General features: G+C 42.6%; 1 protein-coding gene across 3 annotated transcripts in view; it reads right to left on the bottom strand.

Moving 5' to 3' along the window:
- Positions 1 to 21,883, bottom strand: part of Kcnn2 (potassium calcium-activated channel subfamily N member 2) — a 385,056-nt gene extending 363,173 nt beyond the window's left edge. The window contains exon 1 of one of the 3 annotated variants that reach the window (XR_008219161.1): positions 21,330 to 21,883. The gene's annotated coding sequence lies outside the window, so the exon portion shown is untranslated. The remainder of the gene's footprint in view (positions 1 to 21,329) is intronic. The other 2 variants (XM_052742128.1, XM_052742130.1) reach the window with 2 other exon arrangements.
- Between the last annotated feature and the right edge of the window lie 2,393 nt (positions 21,884 to 24,276).

Below are 24,276 nucleotides of genomic sequence, written 5' to 3'. Positions count from 1 at the left end.
CTCTGGCTCTTACAATCTTTCTGATCCTCTTTGTGACATTCCTTGAGGCTTGGGGGTAGGTTGTATAGTACAGATGTCTCAATTATGGTTAAGCATCCAACAGACATTTGTTCTCTGCACTTTGACCAGTTGTGTTTCTCTGTATTAACTATCACCCACTGCATAAAGAACCTTATCTAATGAGGACTGGAAGCTGCACTAATCTACGGACATGGAGATAAGTATCTGGAAGGCAGTTCGATACTGTGTCCATTTAGCAAAATAGTAAAAGTAGATTGACCACTAAGGCCTAGGAACTCCCCAATACGAACTCCCAGGCATGCTTCCTCTGATGGAATCAGCCTTAAGTCTGATCAGAAAGTAGTGGCCACTCCCATAGTCTTCATCAATACTGAACCATGGGCATATCTTGCCAGGCTAGTCATCACTGTAGCTCACAGGGTTCATAGATGGTTAAGACTGTTGGTGCCTCGTCTTCTCCATCAACCTACATGGCATCTACCAATATTATGAAAGCTAACCAGCAGGGAAGAAACTTCCAGGTCACTTAGTGCTTCATTTCTCCAAGCCCTACCTGTGGAAGGCAGAAAGGGTGCCATTAGAGGCCAGGGAGAAAGTTTTAAAGCAGAATAGTGGAACACAGGTGATATGAAATCAGAAAGGGAAATAATTGGGGTGGGGTTTAAGCAGTGAGGGGAATAGGAAGGTGGGGAAGCAGAGGTGAAACAGAGAAAATTAATACTAAATATATATGAAAAGCTATATGGAAAGCTACTATTTTATAAACTTGTGTGTGTGTGTGTGTGTGTGTGTGTGTGTGTGTGTGTGTGTGTGTGTGAATACATAGAAGGAGTGTAAGAGGACTTATTCTACAAGGGGGACAATACTCCTTCCAGAAGCCAGAGATTGCCAAATGAAAAGTTCAGTGTCCAATGCAGGACACCTTCCTTGTACTTGTCAGTTGGGTATCCTAGAGGAGCCCTCAAACAATGCAAGCTAGTGACATTGCTCTTGGATGCCTGCCAAAACATGATGGTAAGACCCTACTGATGCTCTGTTGTTTTTAATAGCAATTTATAGTACCGGTCTTCTTGTGGAAGTTTTTATTTTAGCTACTTCCCCATCTCTTTCCTCGACGAACACACTGCAGATCATTTCAATTTCATGAGATTTCTCTACTGATGAAATTTTAAATAACATGATGAGAGAGGTGCTGTGGTAAAGCTAATGGTACTGAGGGCAATCAACACACACGCTTGTTTAAAGCTGTGGAGATTTTACCGACTTTGGTTAATCAGATTAATATTAATATTGCTTCCTTATAGCCTCATAAAATAATGACAAAAATGCTTTACTAAGAATTATTTTTGAAAAAAAAATGTAGCCAAGAAAGCTCTAAATTTGACAGAAAAGCATTTATGTAATTGTTTTATATATATTAAAATATTTACATGGTTTTATGTAGCTGAAGCTGGCTTCAGATTTGATATGTAGTCAACGACGATGGCCTCAAGCTCCTGATACACCTCCCTCCACCTATCAAGGCCTAGGATTACAGGTGTGTACCTCCACATGGTTTACGCAGTGCTCGATACTGAACCCAGGGCTGTATGTATGCCAGACAAGCATCATAGCAACTGAACTACATGCTTATCTCTGATTTTATTTATATTTTACCACATCTATTATGTATTTGTGTGTGTACACATGTGTATACATGTGTGTGCACACACATACACATATGAGGAGAAGGGCAAAGCAAGGGTTCTATGTACAGTGTCATTTAGGTCTGTGGGACTGTGAATGATAAGTTCTTCAATGCACATTGAACTGGGTTCTGAAACTATTATTACCATAGTTATCATAGCAACTATACTAACAGGGAGCCAATCCTATCAGCTACCATACCAACCTGCCAGGCAAGATGGACCCACTAGTGCAAGCCTGTGCCAGCAGAAGAGAGAAGCCTGGGCTGTTAATCAGGGCCACCCATCATGGAGGCTGTATCAAGCATCACATGGACCACTTTAAAATTGAATATGAGGTCTGGGGGACAGATAGAGTCAAACTGACCTAATAAAAAGGGTGTGAACGCTTGCAGACCATGTAGAGCCCTTACATTTTCTGGCAAATACATATTTATCCTACGTTTTATAAGCTCAAAGTTGAGTTTCTGCCCAACATTGTTAATTAAAATGGAAGAAATCTTTTATACTACACATTTATTAAATAGGTGTCTTTTGTGGGTCACTGACCTATTTCACTGAAATGAAATATAACTACTGTAGAAAATTTAATTTGTTAGAATATTTGGTAAAGAGAATTTTTTCATTTATAAAACTAAATTTGCAGCATGTTTCACTAAAAGGAAGATAAATACCCTTACCCCTCCTATAATAATTAACCATAACCTCTGAAACTTTGTTATACTGTTCACTTATTGAAACAAACCTGCAGTCTCCTTTGAACAGTATCTTTTCATTAGAATACATTGCAACAATACTCTATTCAATTTTTATAACAAATCACAGGGCAATATAGCTGTCTGGGAGGTACTCGCCAGTAAGCTCCAATTACTAGTACCTGCTTCATAAAACAGTTACAGAATATAATGTCTCCTTTAATGTGGTTGATTTTGATGTCAACTTATCACAAATTAGGATAACTTGAGTATGGAACCTCCCTTGAAGAAGTAACTGATTGCCTTGATTGATGTGGAAAGGCTCACCCAGATTGTGGGTCGCACCCTGCAGCAACCCAGATTTAAAAAAAAAAAAAAAAAAAAAAGCATGGCAGAAGGAAGATTATTTCTACTTGTTGTTAGTTGGTCTTCTGTTGTAGAATATTATTTTAAGGTGTGTTACTTCTGTTTATGATGCATTTGTTTAACCCTGTGAGGCTGTGTTACTATGCCTGTGTAAAACACCAGATGGCCTAATAAAGAACTGAATGGCCAATAGAAGCAGGAGAAGGGTAGGCAGTGCTGGCAGGAAGAGAGAATATATAGAGGGAGAAATCTGGGAGAAGAGAAAAAGAAGTAACCAGAGAAGGAGGAGGACTCCAGGGCCCAGCCACCCAGCTACACAGCAAACCATGGAGTAAGAAGATTTGCAGAAGTAAGATAATAGGAAAAGCCCAGAGGTAAAAAAGTAGATGGGATAATTTAAAGTTAAGAAGAGCTGGTTAGAAACAAGCCAAGCTAAGGCCAGGCTTTCATAAGTAAGAATAAGCCTCCAGGTGTGTTTTATTTGGGAGCTGGGTGGTGGACCCCCAAAAAGAGCCAAAACAAACAACAACAGCCTTCCCTCTTTCTTGCCACTGAATTGGTTTACACTATTGCTGTTGCTGCTGCTGCTGCTGCTAATGATGATGATGATGATGATGATGAAAATGATTCCTACACAGATGTCAGATGCAGCTTTCACCCTATACTAGAGACCAGTGGCTCTCAGAAAACCTTTCAGTATTCTGGCACCTGATTGGGATAGCTGAATCACTAAGCCTTAAGCATGGAGTAACTACTGTGTTCTCATGTGTGACTCTGCTATTCTTACTGTTTTAAAGCTGACCATAGTATGATCAATGATCTTCAGAGGTCAAATTATAAAAACTGTGAATGAAATGTTTAGAATATCCAGTAATATTGGAAGAGACGTCCAAATCAACAGATGAACAGATGGTACCACAGAAACACAAGACACACAAGGAAAGTGAGATGACATGACTCCCCCAAATAATCAAGATTCCTCAGCTACTGAACTCAAATATCATTAAATACATAAAATGCCAGAAGAAAATTACAAAAGTTTCCTAGTAAAATGATCAATGACTTCAAATATGATATAGACAGGCTATGGATTCAATCCAAGATGTGAAGGAATATATCAATATCATACAGGAGAAAGTTTAAAGCAGATGAGAAAATCAGCAATATGAATGAAAAGGAAACTTAGAAGAAAAATTAAGCAAGGAAATCAGTATTTTTGACAATAAAAAACAAAAAATGTTGAAAATGAAAAATAAATGAATCAAATAAAAAACATATTGGAAAATATTATCAATAAATTTGACCAAGCAAGGGAAAGAATACCAGGGATGGAGGACAAGGATGAAGAAATACTACATTCAAATGTCATAAAAAGAAAGAAGAACTGGAGGTGGCTACCTCGATAATGCACTTGTCTTACAAGAATGGGGAGCTGAGTTTAATCCTCAGTATCCAAGTGAAAATGCAAAGTACCTGAAATATTAACTCTTGGGACACACAGACAAGTGGAACTCTGGGCTCACTTGACAACCAGTCCAGCCTAAACAGTGAGCTCCAGAACAATGAGAGACTCTGCCTCAAAAGAGGTAGATGGCATTCCTGAGGATGATACCCAAGGCTGCCCTCAGCCTCCACATACATATGCTTACATGAACACACATGTCCCCACACACCTGTACATCCACATGAATGTGCAAAAATATAAAAGGAAAATTAGCATGACCACACATTAAGAACTCTAGAAAGTATTTCCAAACCTAGAAACAGACAGAAACACACACACACACACACACACACACACACACACACACACACACACACACACAAAAAAAAACCTATGTAGAATCCCAAATAGACACAACCAGAGAATAATCTCTCCAAAACATATTACAACTATAGAAGGTCAAAAGCACAAAGTGTATTTAAAAACTGTAAAGGGAAATATACTACCTCACACACAAAGGCAAACACATGAAAATAATATCAGACCCTTCCCATCAGCAACTCTTAAAGTCAGGAAACGTATTTCAATCCCTGAAAGTAAGTACTTGCCAACAAAGAAATTTTTTTTCACTGATAGAAAAAATAAGGACTTTTCAAAGACCAGCATGAACTAAGGCAGTTCATGACCACCAAGGCAGAAGTCATTCAAAGGGGCACAGTATACACAGAGGAGGAAGAAAGACAGTCTCAATCACAACAACACAGAAGTAAAACTCATGAGAATGAGATGAATAAAGGAAGTAAACCACTATGTCCCACACAGTAAACCAGCAGTCCTTGAAAACTAATGGAGGACTGTCATCACAGAACCCTCATCCAGTGACTGATGGAAACAGATACAGAGATCCATGGCCGGGTCTCAGGCAGAGCTCCAGGAGTCCGATCGATGAGAGAGAGGAGGGATTCTATGAGCAAGGGATATGGAGACCATGAATAATAAAAGTACAGGGACAACTAGCCAAACTAGTGGAAACACATGAACTGTGGACCAATAGCTGAGGAGTCCCCATGGTACTGGATTAGACCCTCTGGATAAGCGAGACAGCTGTTTAGCTTGAATTATATAGGGGCCCCCTAGGCAGTGGGATCGGGACCCATCCCTGGTGCATGAGCCGGCTTTTTGGGGCCTAGTACCTATGCTGAGACACTTTGCTCAGACTTGGTGTAGGGAGGAAGGACATGGACCTGCCTCAACTGAATGTACCAGGCTCTGCTGACTGCCCATGGGAAACCTAGCCATGGAGGGGGTGGGAATGGAGGGTGGGTTGGGAGGGAAGTCTGGGGGGTGGGAAGAGGGAGGACAGGGGAATCTGTGGTTGGTATGTAAAATGAATAGAAAATCTCTTACTAAAAATAATGATAATAATAATAATAATAATAATAATAATAATAATAATAAATAAAACTAATAGAGGAGAAATCCCAAATAAGCATTCACATAACTACAAACTATACTAAATGGGAACAAACTAGAAGCTGGAGAAGAAAATAAGGATGCCCACATTCTCCATTTTCACTCAATGGAGAGCTTGAAGTCTTGGCTAGAACCATAAGACAGGAGAAAGAAAAAAAAAAAACAGATACAGTTAAGAATGAAAAAGGAAGACGGTCCTTATTTGCAGATGGTATATTCTAAGCTTAAAAGACCCTAAAGATTAGCAGAAAACTCATATCTCATTAACACTTTCAGCAAAGTGATAGGATCCAAAATCAACACGCAAAAGTCAGTAGTCTTCCTATATACTAACAACAGCCTTGCTGAGAAAGAAACCAGTAAAAAAAAAATTAAATAAACCTACCATATACAGTGGATTTTTTTTAAATGAAGGAAAAGTAGAAGAGAGAAACTAGGAAATTAGGAAATATAAATCTAACCAAAGGAGCAAATCACTTCTACAGAAAAATTTAAAACACTGAAGACAGTAACTCTAGGGAGACAATGTCAAGACTTCCCATGTTTGTGCATTGGCAGTTTTAGAATCATGTTATTTGCTCTGTTACTTAACACAATCAGCAGATTCAATGCAATTCCTGTGTAAATTCTAATGAGTTTCCCCACAGAACTCTAAAAAAACTCTATTCTAAAATTCACACAGATGCAGAAAAGACTCCAAAGAGCCAAAGAAACCCCAGGCAGAAAAGGCAATGCAGGAAGCCTCACAAGACCTGATTTCAAATTATACGGCAAAGCCATAGTGACTCGACAACACAGTTTCAGCACAAAAGCCAACGCAAAATTGAATGTGATAGAACACCTAGAAATAAAATTACAAAGCCACAGACGCTTAATCTTTGACTAATTTGTCAGAAACACACATGAGCAAAAGGCAGTCTCCTCAATAAATGGTCCTGGCAAAACTAGATATCCACTTATAAAGAATGAAATATGACTATCTCTCATGCTGAACAATGATCAATTCAAAATTATTCAAACTCTTTAATGGAACATCTAAAACTCAAAATAAAAAAATCCAGAGAAAACGTAAAACATTTCAAGATCTAACCACAGACAAGGACATCTGAAAATGCTTCTGACCATACAGGAAAAATGCCAGTCACGGACAAATGGGATTATATAAAATTAAAAAGATTCTTCACTGAAAATGGTCAATAATGAGCAGAATGGAAAGACAGTCTAAAGAATAAGAGAGAAATATTTGCCAAGTATACTTCCCACAAGGGATTCATATCTAGAATCTACAAAGAACTCTAAAAATTAAACACCAAAGATCACCAAATTTAAAAAAAGCAGCTCTCAAAGAAAGAAATGCAAATGATTAATAAGTACTTGAAGAAGTGTTCAATACCTTAGCCATCAGGGAAATGCAAATTAAAACTACCCTGAGATTCCATCTCTCCCGGGGCAGAACGGCTATATCCGGAGGAGTTAGGAGGGTGGACTTGATCAAAACTCAACATAGGAAACTCTGCAAGAATTAATCAGATATTTTTTTAAAGAAAGGAAATGAAATCACAACAAATGCTAGCAAGGCTGTGGGGGAGGTGGGGAGAACACTTATCACACCTGGTAACAATGTGAACTTGTACATCCCCTGCAGAAACTAATATAGTGATTTTTCAAGACACCAAAAACAGAGCTCACACTGAGTCTATCTCAATCCTAGGTATGTACCTGAAGGATGCTAAGTCAGTACATTACAGATACATCTGAACAGTCATGTTGATACCGCATTATTCACAATAGCCAAGGAATCAGCCTAGACATCAAGGGATGAAAAGACAAAGAAAATGTGGTCCCTATGGAATTTTATTCACCTTTGAAGACAAATAAATGATGAAATATTCCAGAAAGTAGATGGAACCGGAAGTCACATTAAGTGAAATAAGCCAGACTCAGAAAACAAACATTGTGTAGCTTCTACAATATGCAGATAAGGATTTAAGTGTGTGTGTGTGTGTATATGTGTGTGTAGGGCATGAAAGTATAAAATGGGCTATCTGATGGAAGAGGTCTGAAGGGAGGGATGACGCAGAAAGTAGTAGAATATATTTGGAATGAAAGCAGAAAGAAGGACTATTTGAGAAAAGAGACCAGAAGAAGAGGGGAAGGGGGCAGGAAATGGTAGTGTGTGATGGGCAATTAAGAATGAACTATCTCTGGGTGGTGGTGGTGCACCCCTTTAATCCCAGCACTCAGGAGGCAGAGCCAGGCCGATCTTTGTGAGTTTGAGGCCAGCCTGGTCTACAGAGCGAGATCCAGGAAAGGCGCAAAGCTACACAGAGAAACCTGGTCTTGAAAAACCAAAAAAAAAAAAAAAAAAAAGAACTATCATGATATATATGCATTAAAATGACAGTGAAATACATCACTTTGTATCTGTAAAAAAAATAAATTCTATCTACATTATACATAGACCTCTGATTAGATAGCTGGAAATGGATGGATATACACATAATAACAAATATACGTTCATGAATATATAGATTACTTCATTTAATCCCTTATATATTCAACCCACAATATTTCCACTATTTCAAAATAGTCTAGATACATTTATTTCCACCAATTGGGAGTTTATACTCAAGGTGAATCTGAAGGTACCCTTACCTTCAGCTCAAATTGAAAGCTATGATAAATATTCAAAAGCAGAGTGTTTAAGAATGTAGGAAGAATCTGTACCACTTAACTTTCTACAAGTGTAAAGGTTGTGTCAAAAGAAGTTTCATCAGCTCAACTAACTCTCATGCTACAGAGGCAAAACCAGGATGAGCCCAGAGACCTACATTTTATCAAGCACCAAGGTGATCTTTATCAAAAGAGAAGCCCAAACATCAAGCATGCCAAGGTTATCTACAAACACTGTTGCTCTGGCCCCAGAAACCCCAGGTATCTAGCTCCTGTGGCAGGTTCTAATGTAGATAACACTACCTACTTTTGTATTGATGTGTCTTCATTTATCAGATTTCTTATGATTGGATTCCCTTGTGCTTTACCTTGTGGGGGGTGGGGGGCGGGGGATGTATTGCTCTGTCAACATTGATGTTTGTGGTTGTTTATATGTTGTCTTTGTAGAATAATAAGTTGCTCTTCAGATTATACATCAGTGTCTCTGTGTTCAGTTAATAGGAGATTGTCTACCTGTATTTTGGATCTATTTTCAGAGAGGCATGTGAGGTCTAAATGCTGGTCTCTTAGCTAGGAGTCTGTGGCTCCTTTTCCCACTTCCCATGTATCTGTGTTTATTGTCTTGATATTGTTTTCCTTTTTAAAACAGAATCAGCTTCTTGTCTTTCCCTAATGAAGTCACTCTCAAATTCCTCCAAAATTTGAACATGGCCATTGACTTTGGAGCTGTCCTTTTCAACTCAGCATTTGGGTTTGGGTTAAAACCAAACAGCACTGAAAGCTCAGATCTGCTGGTCTTCGCCATGGGGTTACAGACCCAAACACAGCTGGGAACTAAGTCATTGTCAGCAAATGAAATGCTAAGTGACAGAGAAAACATCTGTATGAGAGAAAGACAGAGTGAGGGAGCTCTTTCTGGAGTGATTGCTTGACTCCTAATGCGGCTGCTCCCACCTGTGGCCTCTGTGCTGAACTAACCAACCACCTCCTTTTTTGAGGCAGATGGACTTCCGTGTCTTTCCTTCACAAAGGAAATGTCTAACATAAAGCATCATATCTATAGCTCTGCATGCAAAGCATGCCTTCCACCATAAAGTAATAGGTAGGTCCACTACCACTTGGTCTGGTGGGAATCCATATACACAAAGAATATGGATTTGGACTTGGTGATTATTGAGTGTTAGCCAAACCTTCATGAGTATTTAATAAGCTGAACCCAATCACTGTCACTATCAAACAGTGACAGGACATCCTTGGAATGTTGCTTCTGTGTTTTCTATGGGAAAGAAGCAAAGGTTTGAAGGCCTCTGCAAATCATCCTATTTTGTTCCATATCATAAATGCTTTCTGTGTTTGCATTTAGGAATATCACTATGATCATGAAGTGAATAGGAAAGTGAGGCCACAGAAAACTGACACACGGGTTTCACAAGGAGAGCTCAAGGGGGCAGGGGAAGCATGAATTTCACTGTGAAGGAGAAACAGAATAAATATTGCCAATAAATGGGGAAAGGGATCTGGATGGGAGTGGGATGGGAATGGGAATGGGAGGGATGGGGGGAAGATGGAAAAAGAGAGTACTGGGAGAGACAATTAGAGTAGAGGGTCATCTCTGGGATGAGCAAGAAACCTAGTGCAATGGAAACTCCCAGGAATCTCTGTGGGTGACTCTAGCTAAGACTCTGAGTAATGAAGTATACAGAGGCTGAACCCACCATCTCCTATAACCAGGCAAGACTTTACAGTGGAAGGATTGGGACACCAACCCAGCTATGAAACCTTTGACCTAAAATTTGTCCTGCTTACAAGATAAGGCTTGGGTAAAGGTGGTACAGAGATTGTGAGGGTGGCCAACCAATGACTGGTCCAGCTTGAGACCCATGCTGTGAGAGTAACCCACCCCTGATGCTGCCTGGAGGGCCAGGACCCAGAGGCAGGATAGCTCAGAGACCTAGGATAGAACCAAATATGACTGGCAAAAAAAGTCAATGAAATGATTCCTAATGATATTCTGCTGTACTCATAGATTGGTGCCTATTCCAATTGTCATCAGAGAGACTCCATCCGACAACTGATGGAATCAGATGCAGAGACCCACAGCCAAACACTAAGAGGAGCTCAGGGAATCTTGTGGAAGAGGGGAAGGAAGGACTGTATGAACGAGAGAGATCCGGGGCACCACACAAAAGCCCACAGAATCAACTGACCGGAGCTCATAAGGGCTCACAGAGACTGAACTGACAACCAGGGAATCAGCATGGGTCCGACGCCTTCTGCATATATGTTACAGTTGTATAGCTTGGTCTTCTTGAGGGGCTCCTAACAGTGGGAGCAGGAGCTGTCTCTGTTGCTGGCTTTTGGGACCCTTTCCTCTTACCAGATTGTTTCATCTAGGCTTAACAGGAGAGCAGGTGCCTAGTCTCACTAAAACTTGATATGCAAAGTGCCTTAATTAGAGTTTCTACTGTTGTGAAGAGACACCCTGACCATGGCAACTCTTATAAAGGACATCATTTAATTGTGGTGGCTTGCTCACAGTTCAGAGGTTCAGTCTATTATCATCATGGCAGGACATGGCGGCATGCGGGCAGACATGGTGCTGGAGAGCTAGCATTCTATGTCTTGATCTGTAGACAACAGGATGTGGTCTCAGAAACTGAGTGGTATCTTGAGCATAAGTAAGACCTCAAAGCTAGCCTTCACAGTGACTTATTTCTTCCAACAAGACCACACCTACTCCAACAAGGCCTCACCTCCTAAGAGTGCCACTCCCTTTGGGGGCCATTTTCATTCAACCACTACACTATGGCTGGTTGGCCTGGTTGATATCCGGGGAAGCCTGCCTTTTTCTGAAGAGAAAAGGAAGAGGAAGTGTGGATGGGCTGGGGGAGGGCCTGGGAGGAGAGGAAGGAAGGGGTACTGGTGTCAGGAATGTAAAAACAAAAAAAGTAAACACGTAAACATAAAGCAAAAAAAAAAAAACCTGTGTTTCTGATAAGCTAGTGTAAATGAAAGTTCGAGAAAAATTAGGCACTGAAGAAGGAAGCTTCCTGTATGTTAAGTAGATTTTTAATTCTTTTTTATTACATTTCCTACTGTCAGGTTAGGTTTTTGTTGACAAATGAAATAACCACAGCAAGCCACCGACAATTAAGAAGCAGCAAGCTTTGTGAGAAAACTAGACATGGCATCGTGTTTACACTACAAGTCATTTTCCCCATCGCAAAAAGAAAAGAAAAGCCTGCCTGGGGGAGTTCATGATTGTGTAATCACACAGGACAGATGCTCAGGAGGAAGGACACGTGAGTGCCCAGCTTCTCCCAAGGCTGAGGATGCCCCATCCCACACAAGGAAACGGTCAAAGAAAAGAGCTTGGAGCAGAAGTTGAAAGCAGCTGTTGGAACTGGTCGCGCAAACACCCAGGGAGCATGCTGTCCGGTGTGCTAGCAGAAGGGGAAAGGCCAGTCAAGAGTCACGTTGCATTTGTTAGAATTCACCCTTGAGCATACAGCCAAAGAAAGGCTGGGAACCCACACTAAGGTGTTCTTCCAGCTAAAGAACATGCTTGGTAAGCATCCCTCAGGATGCCCTAGCAAACCCAAAAATAATTGAGTGAACAAAACAAAAGCCGTCACTCATCTTCTGGTTCCCCTCACAGTTTTCCTCCTTTCCGTTTCCCCTAGTAGAAACTTCATCTCCTCGCAGATGTCCGTCTACTTTTGGACTTTAATTATGATGCCTGGATTCCTGGTGAGCCACTGAGACACAGAGGTAGCCAGAGTTCACGTTCTTGGAGTCAAAGTTCATCAAGAAGAAATTAATAACATCTTGCATACATATCACCTTATGCCAGTGGGTCTCAACCTTCTTAATGCTGCGACTGTTTAATATAGTTGTGACCCCAACCGTAAAATTATGTTGTTGTTACTTCATAACTGTAATTTTGCGATTGTTGTGAATCCCAATGTAAATATCTGGTATGCAGGATAGCTGATATGTGACCCACCAAATGGTTCTAGACCCACAGGTTGAGAACCATTGCCTTATGCTCTGCTCTCTAGAGAGAAGGAATTGTTGACAGACTATATTATTGCTTGCTTTTATTAATAATCACACCAAGAAAAAAAAATGATAATTTTGTCTAAGTAGTAAGCCATGTGGTGCTGATTTTCCTTTCCACTTTAAAGTAAAGGTGACAAGGGAAATGCTTTTCATTTTCACACCACCATTCAAAACATTCACTGTGTTGTAATGGACAACAAAGTCAAAGAATGCACTTGTACTTTAGCCAAATTGTTCTGTAACAAATCTCCTAAAGATACATGAATTAAAGCAGTGACTGGGGCTCAGGGAGTCTGACTACCAGGGCTGGAGGAGTCTGTCTACAGTTCTGCTCCTGGGACCACTCATTGTAGCTTTGAACAGATTCAAGAAGGCCTCTCTAGCACATGATGGCCGACTATGGTTCCATGTATGGCTCTTCACAAGGCACGCTTGAACCCCATCACACTATGGCTTCAGGATCAGCAGACCTTCGTGTGGAGAATGAATTCCCAGTCTCTGTGTCACTTAACGCCTTTATGTTGTTGAAATAAAGTCACAACTACAGTGTGACTAAAGGGGACCAATCCAGATCTTAACTCTCCAGCCAAGGACAGGAACGTCATCTGGGAGACACCAGTGGCTGCTGTGTTCGGAGACTATCTGCCACAAAGGTTCCTAAATTTATCTACAAAATTCCAAACCTTCAGTGTTGGCTCACAAGCATCTCTTTCATCAGTAAGCTCCCCCAGTGATTCCAATATGTGGATATGTTTGTGAACCTTGACCTCCCATAATTTCCAGGGAAGAGACTGACAGAAGAGCTCTCTCCGTAGCAACACCTCAGCTACATGCTTCATCCATCACCTCATAGCATGCACAATGGCATGGCTTAAAACACTCTGGGTCTGAAGTTTTAGGCTAAATGCCCACACTCAAGCATCACAAAGCTTCTATCAGACGAATGTTTCATAAGCCTCATCAGGAGGTCAACTTTTCAGTCTATCAGAAACCAGTGGTTCTTGGGAATATGAGGATTTCAGTGCTGAAGCCAGGATGGTAAGGGTCAGACTGGAGCAGGTGGCTTCTCCCCGCTCTGCTGGACTGGCCATGGGCTAGGAAGTCTGCTTTCTGAAATGCCACTTCACCATCACTGCAGATCCCTCCTCAAGCGCCATCTAGCCAGGGCTGTGAAACAAGGTCCATGGACCTACAGCATCAGCATCAGTTTCAAGCTTTTTAGAAATGAAAAGTGGTGGTGGTGGTGGTGGTGGGAATTTTTCCTGGACCTTGGTCCAAGTCTCCAGAAATAATGCTCTGGAATCTGGTTTTGAAAAGTCTGACATCAAGCATGCCTGCCATACCATCCCTCATAGGCCAAAATCAGGTTTCTGTTTGGCAACAGAGAGATAAAATGGGTAACAGGCAGAGTCAATCAATGCTAATTTGGGCCAGAGACATTTTGACAAAGAGCAGCCAGTGGCTCAGACACATACATGTTGATCATTATTTTGGCCTTCATTTTTGTTAGTCATTTACCTCAGAGGCTGTAGGAAAAGATTTAGGACCACAGTAGAAACCGGAGTGTGGACAGAGAAAGAGCTGAGTCCAGCTATCTTCAGGGAGTAGGGCCTATATTCCAGAATACATCAAAACTGCCTATACATGTTCATCACACATTCAAGACTTATCTGTGCCTAGATGCTTAATTAATATCCTAGCGTTTTAACTGCCTTAAAATAAAAACAGTTATAAAGGTTAATATAAATTTTAAAATATTTTTAAAAGACAAAAAAGAAACCCAAAGTAACTATTTAAAGAATTGGCCTGTTTATTATTAGATGTCTACTAATGAATCCATGTAAGTCTAATCTAAACATGAAAGAAAATGCTAATACAAAATGTTTCTTGATTATATAATGGCATGAATTAAAAGCAAAACAAAGACACTTCATTTGGGGGTTTTTAATAATAGCTTTATTGATTCTTTGAGAATTTCATACACTGTATTTTTCTTTTAGATAGCATCTAACTATGTAGCTAGCCTCAAATCTTAGATGTTCCTTACAGGGGCCTCCTCAATGCTAGGATTACAGGGCTGCTTGTTTTTGTCAACTCAACACAAACTAGAGACACACAGGAAGAGAGAACATCAATTGAGAAATTACGTCCATTAGACTGGCTTGTGGGCACATCCATGGCCCATTGTCTTGATTGATGATTAATATGCAAGGGCCCAGCTCACTGTGGGCTGTGCCATCCCTAGGCAGGTGGGCCTGAATTGCATAAGAAAACAGGCTATGCAAGCCATGGGGAGCAAGGTAGAAAGCAGCATTCATCTGGGGTCTCTGCTTTAGTTCCTGCCTCCAGGTTTCCTCCTTAAGTTCCTGCCCTGACTCCCCTGATGACAGACTATGATGTAGAAGTATAAGCCAAATAAACCCTTTCCTCCCTAAGTGTTTTTGGCCATGGTATTTTTTTTGCCTCAGCAACTGAAAGCAAACAAAAACAACCACCATTTCTGGTTAAAGGTATTCCTTAAAACACCCTCATGTGCTGTAATTCAGACATTTTATTCACTACCATTGATCCCCTTGCTTATTGTACAAAAATTTTAGTATGGTTTCTTCACCAGTCAACTAGCATGTAACTTAATCTGGGCATGCTGAAGCAATTGAAAATGAAAAGGCTCCTTCTCAAAAATCCACCTCTGATAAACTATGGCTCTTTTCACAAACTTCTCACTTAAAATAATAATTTTCTAAAAGGCCGGTTAATCAGGCCTGTCTCTCCGTGAAAGAATACAGTCAGCTGGCTACAGCCGCCCCCCCAGCTGCTGAGTGGGTACCTCCGGCCTGCTGCAGTGAGCTCAGCTTCAGTGGCGCTGCAGGCCTGGTGGAAGAGGATGAGGTAATGGAACCTTCCCCCACCACCTGCCCCTCCACACACACACGGATTCTGCAGGCACCAAGAAAATGTATTGCACCATCTTCCACAAAGCTGGAAATCTAACTGTAGATCTGAGACACACAAACTCATTTTCCTGTTACAGTTTCATGATAGAAGTGTGAGGTTGACTTTCATCAGCTAAATTTTAAACCACCAAAGAACTCACATTCCTTATGCAAATAACCAACAGCCAAGCTTAATCAGTGATATATTCTATATGAGGAGACTGATACATATTTCATAAATAACCAACTGAAGAATGTACAAAATGGGCCATACAAGAAGGGAAAGTGATTGCTGTCTTTCTCTCCTCCTGACTGGACAAGCTTTACCATACTGAGTGTCTGCCAATTTGACATGAGCATAGAAACCATCATGCCCTCCCATGGGCTTTGCCCTCTAGCCGGTAAGGTAGTTGTGCACACCCTCCTAGAATGGACACGTTGTCAGCGTGAAGTCCACAGGGAACAAAGGTCCAAGGAGGAAAATTAAACTCAGCCGTCAACTCTATCACGTGACATAAGGATCTAAAAAAAAAAAAAACCCATCCCACAAGGATTGCACTCCAGACACCCTTGAATGGAAACAATGTGCAAAGGGGGCTGGAAATGCAGACTATGGCACTGTGCCGCAAGAAATACCTTTGCTCAGTAAAGTTAAATTTCATTCATAAAACATGAAGAGCAACCTACCTGTGTCAGAACATTATAAATATTAATGAAGCAATTCAAAGTGAGCATGACTTACACACTGTAAATTCACTTGTAAATACAAGGGACCATCATGATGACCATGTTCACACAAATCTCCCCAGCAGGTGAGATGCTGGTGTCATGGAGTTGGGGACTTGAGACACAGTAGCTCCTTGAATATTATGTTGTAATTGTCTATTTGTCCCTTAACTGGACTTTGAACACCTTGAAGAGAGGGATGGAGCCATATTTATGCTTATGGAGCTCGTATATTGCTTATACGGGTATCTATCACTGTTTCTGTAAAGTTGAATGACTACATTGTGAATCCTCACTACTACTCAGACTCCTAGCTAACAGTGGAATACCACATGGCACAGTCTGTAAAACAGAGCGGCAAACACCCATGTGCTCAGGAATAATTCCCCATCTGCCAACACTGGCTGCTACCCGACTCCTAGAGCTCTCCCTTCACAAGAGAAAAGCTCAGATTCTCAGGAGAAAAAATTCCTTGAAGTTGGTCATCAAAGATGTACTGACAGATAAATGTCTTGAAAGTGGCTCATAGCCGAACTCTGTGGTATTCTTCTTACATGCCAGGTACCACAATCTAACTTTCATATCACCACAGTTAAAAATCATATCTGTACTCCACTGGAAGCATTGCTATTTTCCACACTTTACGTGACCTAATCAGGCTAGATGTGGAACCAGAATGGAACTGCCAGTTGATCACCAGTCTACAATCTTAAGCAAGATGGCACTCAGCCCTCTGCAGAAAGAACACATTGGCCTGTGTCATCAGTGACAGTAACATGGCCTTGACGTAGCTCAGTCTTCTGTCCATCTCTCTCCCTTCGGTTCTTTCTTTCTCCATTATAGTTACCCACATTTCATATGCTTAGCATTGTGCTAGGCAGTGGTGAGTAAAAGGCCTGCCAATCATGTAAGGAAAAAAGTGAGGAATAATTGCAAGTTTTAGTAGGAATTAGATGTTACCAAGTTGATAGGATGTGGCAACATGGGAGGGTGTGTCAGGCCAGAATTTAGATGAGCAGAGTCAGCCCCTCAGTGCTAGCATGGAGAGGACAGAATATCTATAAAGCAATAGAAATTCATATGCAATCAAATGCTTCATAATAGGCATACCAGAGAGGGGCTGAAATATCTCCTGTGGGAAGGCCTCAGCAACCATTCCCTAAAGATGTCACAAAACACCACACATTTAAGCTACTGTGGTGCTTCAGGTGACAAGAACTGTGGCAGTTGGCCCTCAGCTAGTTATCTAAGTCTGTACAGATGCCTGCAGTACAGTGGCCTTTAAATGAAATCCTGAGGCTCAATCGCTACTGAGCACATTGGATCCATTGACAGGCCAGTAGTCTCTCGGCCCTGGATTTTCCTGATGATCATGCTTTCCTTCATCCACGGGCTCTACTGTATTTTGAGATGTGTCCTTGTTTCCACCTTAGCACTTTTCTTTGTTTGACACTTAGGGCTCTTCTGGCTCTTCTACCTCTTCACTGTGTAGTCCCCATCAATTCTGGTTGATTTGAATAGCTCTGGGCACTCCCATGCTAAGCCTGAGATCTGCAGCAGCCCACATCCTACTAATGAGTTGTCTTCACCATTGGACTGGCTTTGGCCTACAAACTATCCATCCTCAGCATTCAGACAAGAGCAAGGCAGGAACCTAGGGCATTCCTCTCCCCTACTCCAACTGTTTATATAGCCTTTTTTTGGCCAACTATTCAGTAAATATTTATTGATAAACAGTTCTCCTTTATACTTTGCTAGAGGAAAAAAATGAAAGTAGAATTTCTCTGTGTAAAGGATTTCACACTCTCATAATGACAACTATGTACATACAGATGACCTTGAATTCCCACAGTTATATCTCTTGGCCTAAATTGTTCCTGGTTCCTTTATGAAGCCCAATGTCTCCCTCCCCCCCCAACTTTTGTATTTCCATTTTTAAATTAATATGTCCAAAATATGGTTTCCCCTCTGAATACGAACGAGTCTTCTGCGCTCTTCTTCTTTCCTGTATATGCAGTCAGTAACCTTGGAGTTATAACACCAAAAAGAAAAGGAAAACTCCAGGAATTATCTCTGATTCCTTTTTGTCTTTATCAACCCAAATATCTAGTCACATGAACTCTGAGATCTGAAAACTACATCCACTTCTCTTCAAGTCTATTTTTATCACCCTGAGTCACTATCAGGTTACCTAGGGCCAAAGAGCCCTCTGCAATGTGAAAGATGTTTTCTTCCATCCCTGCCCAGCACCAAGACACGCACTGGCAGGAAGAGATGGGCTAGAGTTCAGTGACTTGACCCTTCCTCAGGCTGAGTACCTTGTGTAGCAAATGAGTTGCAGAAACTCAAACTCCTGCCACTGTTTTCTCTCTTTCACTACGGCAGGGGCCTGCCCACAGTCCTTGTCATTGCCTATTCTCTGCAACAATGAACCTACAGTGGTCCTCTATGATGTTCAAATGGCTGCTTCACTTCACGTCTCACAACTCATCCATTATTCCCCCTGTGTTACATAGCTTTGCATGATGGCCCTAGTTCATTCCTGTGACCTAGCAGCTACCTCTGCTCTGGCTGCCTGTCTCTTCCTTAGAGACACCCAGCTCCTTTGCACTAACTGGAGCTCTACTCATCCGCCTTCAATGCCTCCTACCTTTCTTCAGCCCAGGGTGTACATACTGAGTTGATCTCAGTACCTGGATCATCTTGTACTTTCATTATTTTCCAAGCATGGCCTGCCATACTTTGTTAATGACAACTTACTTTTAATGATATAATAAGCACCCCCCCCCCCAGCCAAAACTCAGCTCAGATTGTACCACTGACTTGTCTGTGATCAACCAAAAGGTTCCCTAGCTTCTCCCATCTAAGGCAGCCATAATCACAGATTTTGTGGTCACGGTTCTCTTGGTTTCCTGTGTCATTTTGACTTTGTATATTCTTAAATAGTTAGACTTTTTTTTTTATCACAGTAGTTTTGAATGTAGTTTTCAAAATCATGCTATATGTGGTCTTCATACTCAACTTCTCAGTTAAGATTATATCATTAAAAATCAATAATGTTGTTATGAGTCATCTTTTAATTTTGTGTATATTTGTGGTGACGTGTTTATTTGTGTGTGGGGGGGTGGCTTTGGGTGTGGAGGGGTGACGGTGTGCATGTACGCACTTAGAGGCCACAGGTTGACCTCAGGGTCTTTCTCACTCACTCTCCACCTTATTTCTTAAGACAGCCTTTTCACTAGTCAATTCAACTTAACTGGTTGGCCAGAGAACTCCTGAAGATCTTCCCTGTTTCCTGAGTTTTAGGATTACAGGTATGCATGGCCATGTTCAGCATTTTTACAGGGGCGCTAGATTCAAACTCAAGTCCTTGTGTTAGCATGGCAGTCACTTTACAACTGGGCTGTCTCCCCCGCACCCTATGTGCTTTTGATGGCTGTATGATATTCCCTCATGTGGCAACACCATGCTACTCTATCCACTTCCTAGCAACAGGTAGTAAAGTTCCTTCCATGTTTCCATTTACTAGAAACCAGACTGTAGTGTATATGTGCATGCATATCTCTCACTGAAAATGTTCCCATTTGCTCAGAGTCAGATCACAGATGTGGCAAGTGATGGAAATACTATATGGTACCCTACTGGCTTGCAAAGTTGTGTGTCCCTGCAGCATGGTATGAAGATCTTTTGGACCCACACATTCTTTTCAGTGTTTCAATATTTTTGATCTGGGGCCAAGCAAATGCATTTAAAAGAAACCTCAGTGTATCCTTGACTTTGACTTGCATGCTTGTTACAGGTAGCTACCATCACTGCCTGTGCTTACTTGTAGTCTAGATTCCTAAAGGTTTCTCTTGCCCTTCTCCATGCAGAAGTAAATTGTAGTTTTGATTTTGTTGCTCGTGTTGTTTTTGTTTTCTGAGAAAGGGTCTTATGGATCTCAGGCCGGCCTGACCATGAATTCATGACGCTCCTGCCTTTATCTCTCCGGTGTGCTGTGATTACAGGACTTAGAGGATCAAACCCTGGACTTCCTGTGCGCTAAGAAAACCCTCTACCAGCTGGGCTGCAACCCAGCCCACATCACAGAACTAATTTCTGTGCACTGCCCTGTTCTCTTTTCTTTATGGGTCTCTCACTATCTGGAGCCATGGAGCTTGTTCACCGATTGTGATTATGATGTCTCCTTCAACTAGAACACAAAGATCTTGACTCCCTTTTGTGCTCTGCTACCTCCAGTGGCTAGAACTGCATATAGCACAACAGTGAATACATGGGGGGACAGAGTCATGTGATGTACTAAGACTGCACAAGAGCGTTGTTCTAGGACCAGATATGCTGAGTTTTGACCTCAGTTTCTCCATTTACTCTGATCATGCTCAAAAGACTTAGCATGTCTATCTGTTCCCGAGTTGCTTCATCTGTAAAAAGAAGTGCTTTACGTGATGCCCTGGAAGCTTTAACATTTGAGTCAACATGCATAAAGCTTTTAGAGTAAAACAGATGTAACTAATGCTCCATAAATGCAGTTCTTTGGAAGGGTAAGCATTACCATTACCTTTCCCTGGCTTGAGCATAAAGGGCTCAAACTAGCTTGGGTCTCAAGAGTACACTATTTCCCCTCAAGTTTAGCATCCACCTAGTCTTGCAAGTTCTGGTTCCCACATGCAGGAGAAGGAGGTTGAAAAGCATAGAGATGTACTTTATCGTCCAGGAAATCATCCTGTCAGTGTGGTCCTGAAGAAGCTGAAATGGGTAGGTGTCCCAGTTTTTAATAAGTGAGTGTCTCACAAGCCACCCCCCATCCTCCCAACATCACATCACACACAAAATCACAACACTCTTCCCACCCTCTTTTTGTTTCTACTCATATTTTCAAAGAGACGCTGGGTAACTTAGGAACACACAAACAAGACAAGGAAAGAGAGGAACAGAAAAATAAAGCAAGGAAGGTGGATGAAAGTGCAGAAGGAGGGGGAATACTTCAGGTCAGCCTTGGCATTGACCTTCTAATGTAAACAGTAAAATGCTGAAATTAGAGCCCAAGGAAATCCCGTCCAAACCCCCACAGGGAAATGCTTTCACTCAGGGATGTGGGAAGGCTAGGAAAAGCAGTGTGAGAAAAGACTTTGAGGATGACCAGAGAGGCCTGAGTCAGACAGGAAAGGCAAACCTCTCAACCTTAACCGGGGGATGCTGGCCCCATTAAAACTGAAGTCCCCAGTCAATGTCACCTTAGTTCTGGGCTTACCTCAGTCTGTAACCAGGAATCCCGCTCCATTTGAAGCATCCCTTGCCTCAAAGTGGTAAGCTTGGCCTTGGTTAAACACGCCAGGGGGCCCTGCCCCAGTGCATTTCCACTGAGATTCCCGGCCGATTCCTCAGGAGGAACTGTTTCCATTTGAGATGGACCAGGGATCCTGGCCAGGACCAGCTGCCTCTCAGAGCCAAATTCCGTGACAGCTCGCAGAGAGGATGCCAAGGGGCTGCAGGGAGGCCCTGGGGGTGGGCAGCAAGCCGGGGGCGCGGCTGGGACCAGCCAGGCCCCGGCTGCCCACTCGGAAAGGTCCAAGTCCACACCTTTGGGGACCGGCTTCTGCCTGCTTGTCCCCACTCCAGCACGACAATGCTGAAATTGCGCGGGCGCCCCAAGATGCCCCGCCGCCACTGGGGGACTTGCTCCTTCCCGCGTCCTTGGCGGGCGGGAGAGCACGGATGGGCGGGGGACCCCGACCGATCAGGGTTGTCGCCGACCTTGAGGCTACCGTGGGGTGTGCATGCGCCAAAAATAAAGCGCGGGCGCGCGTATGCGCGTGTACACACACACACACACACACACACACACACACACACACACACACACACACACACACCCGGCGCGTATGCGCGTGTACACACACACACACACACACACACACACACACACACACACACACACACACACACACACACACACACCCGGCATGCATGCATGCGCAGCCTCCGCTAGGCACTTCACTCCCAGGAACGCTACTGTCCTTAAACAGCATAAAGCGCAGGAAGGGGAACCTTGTACTGGAGACATCATGCTCAAGACCAAATTTGGGATGATTGTTTTTTTAAGGTTTGGATTAAAGCTTCTCAGAAAATAAAAGGACCCAGGACAGATTCCGTGCTCTGCATTTGGGGGCTTAAGAAATTGCATGTGTGATCACCGCCGCTTAGAGGGTGGGAGGAAGCACTGATGCGGGTTTTTTTTTTTTGTTTTTTGTTTTTTTTTTTTCCTACTCTGGGTTCACTGCGCGTGCCGGCGCCTCGGGGGTTAAGGCCGCGCAGCCCGCCTGCAGGCTTTCCCAAGCAGGGAGCGGGTGCCGGCGGGGGCGCGCTGGGGAGAGCCGGGGATCTCCCGCCCGCTGGGCTCCTGGGGCGCTTCCCTCCCTGTGCTATTTATAGATCGGCTTCCAGCTGCTGCAGGGAGCTCACCCGCCAGGGCGTGTGGAGCTGCGGGAGCCTTCCAGAAGCACGGGATTTTCATAAATTCTCTGAATGGCAAAGATGTCTCTGGTTGTCACTGTTCAGTCCGGTTACCATATGTATTTCAAGTTGGAATACTTTCTTCTCTCTCTCTCTCTCTCTCTCTCTCTCTCTCTCTCTCTCTCTCTCTCTCTCTCTCTCTCACACACACACACACACACACACACACACACACACACACACACACAGAGGCCTGGGATCCGAGAGCGGTTGCAGCAACTTATGAATGCAACTAGGCAGCTTGTTATTGTGAGCTGGGAGAGCTCCATTTGTTATCAAATGCTTGATTTAAAAAAAAAGAAAAAGAAAAAAAAGACAGTCTTGCATTGGTTTAAAGGCCCATTTTATATTTTCTGCAACACTCAACCTATCTGCAAGTTGGCTTCATAATCATGTGTCCAATAAAAGGTATGCCTCAAATTCAAGAGCACTGGGAAAAAAAATCATACCCCCTGTCCCCTGACTGCCTGCTGTCTGAGGACCTTGAACCTGTCTGTGAACCTAGCTGGGTGGTGTCTGTGGCACACCAAAACACCAGAAGGTCCAATTCTGGTGCCACATGTGGATTCTCAGCCCCAGAAGACCACGAAGGTAGAGGGTGGGGGAATTGTTCCGCCTGATTTCTTATGCTCAGTATAAAATAAAGCAGACTGCCAGTCTAGAAGATTCTAAACTGACACTATTCCCTTTCTACAGTAATTCCTTCCTGAAAATACCAAGTCTCTGTGATATGGAAAGCCTTTGGGGCGGCTGGAAACTACAGGGGGTCAGGAAATGGCATCTGCCCTCCGGTTGAGAAGGATGGAGGAGGAGGCTGAGGAACCACCAAAGAGGCCACAGACTCCAGGTGGTCCTGGGGGGGGGGGGTAGTACAAAGCCCCTCCCTCAGCACCTCCCGGTCCTCTTCCTTCCGATTTGCAGGTTTTTCTGTCAGAGATGACGTCGGTGTAACAAAAGCTTATTATTTACTTAATTGCGTTTAACCAGAATGATCCTAAACTGCAGGTTCCAATTCATTCAACTTAATTAAATTACGGGCTAGGTATAACTCTCTTGGGGTACAGTTCTTTGTGGGAGGGTTTCAGCCTGTAACCATTCCCCCACCCTAGAGAAGAGAGACAATAGAGCCCCCTGCCTCTGCTCCGGGGCTATCGGTCAGGTTCCAGGATGCACCTGGGAGATGCTACAGAAAGACTCTGCTGCTCACTTTTTCCCTGGCGGCTTATACGGAGGTGTCAGTTTGTTTTACCATCCATGCTTTGGGTCCTCATTTGTCATGTGTGAATAACAGTAATAGTACATACTTCATGGAGTTCTTAGGAGATTAAGTGTGGACATCTGCATGAACTGCTTGGACCAGTGGCTAAAAGCTCAATAAACAGGAAATATTATGGCTGCCCAAATGTGAGTGGGAATTGATTTGGATGAATTTGTGCCAAGGGCCTTTTCCATAAAATCTATTTTACCTATGCAGATCCACACTATAAATTAGTTTTTTTCACCATGCTGCAGCAGATTCCCCAAAGGCATCAATGTATAAAGGAGGCCCCTGGTCATTAAGCTGCATTCTTTCTTCTACAGAAAGAAATACAGCTTTTCCAAAGGCCCTTGAAAGGTCATTCTGCGAATCCACACACAACACTGACACCCAGTGTAGAGACTCCCCTACTTGCAGTGGTCCAAGG

Source organism: Peromyscus californicus, unplaced genomic scaffold (genome assembly GCF_007827085.1).
Source record: "Peromyscus californicus insignis strain IS unplaced genomic scaffold, ASM782708v3 Scaffold_17__1_contigs__length_78620276, whole genome shotgun sequence".
Taxonomy (NCBI): Eukaryota; Metazoa; Chordata; class Mammalia; order Rodentia; family Cricetidae; genus Peromyscus; species Peromyscus californicus.
This window is presented reverse-complemented; position numbering and strand designations above follow the sequence as displayed.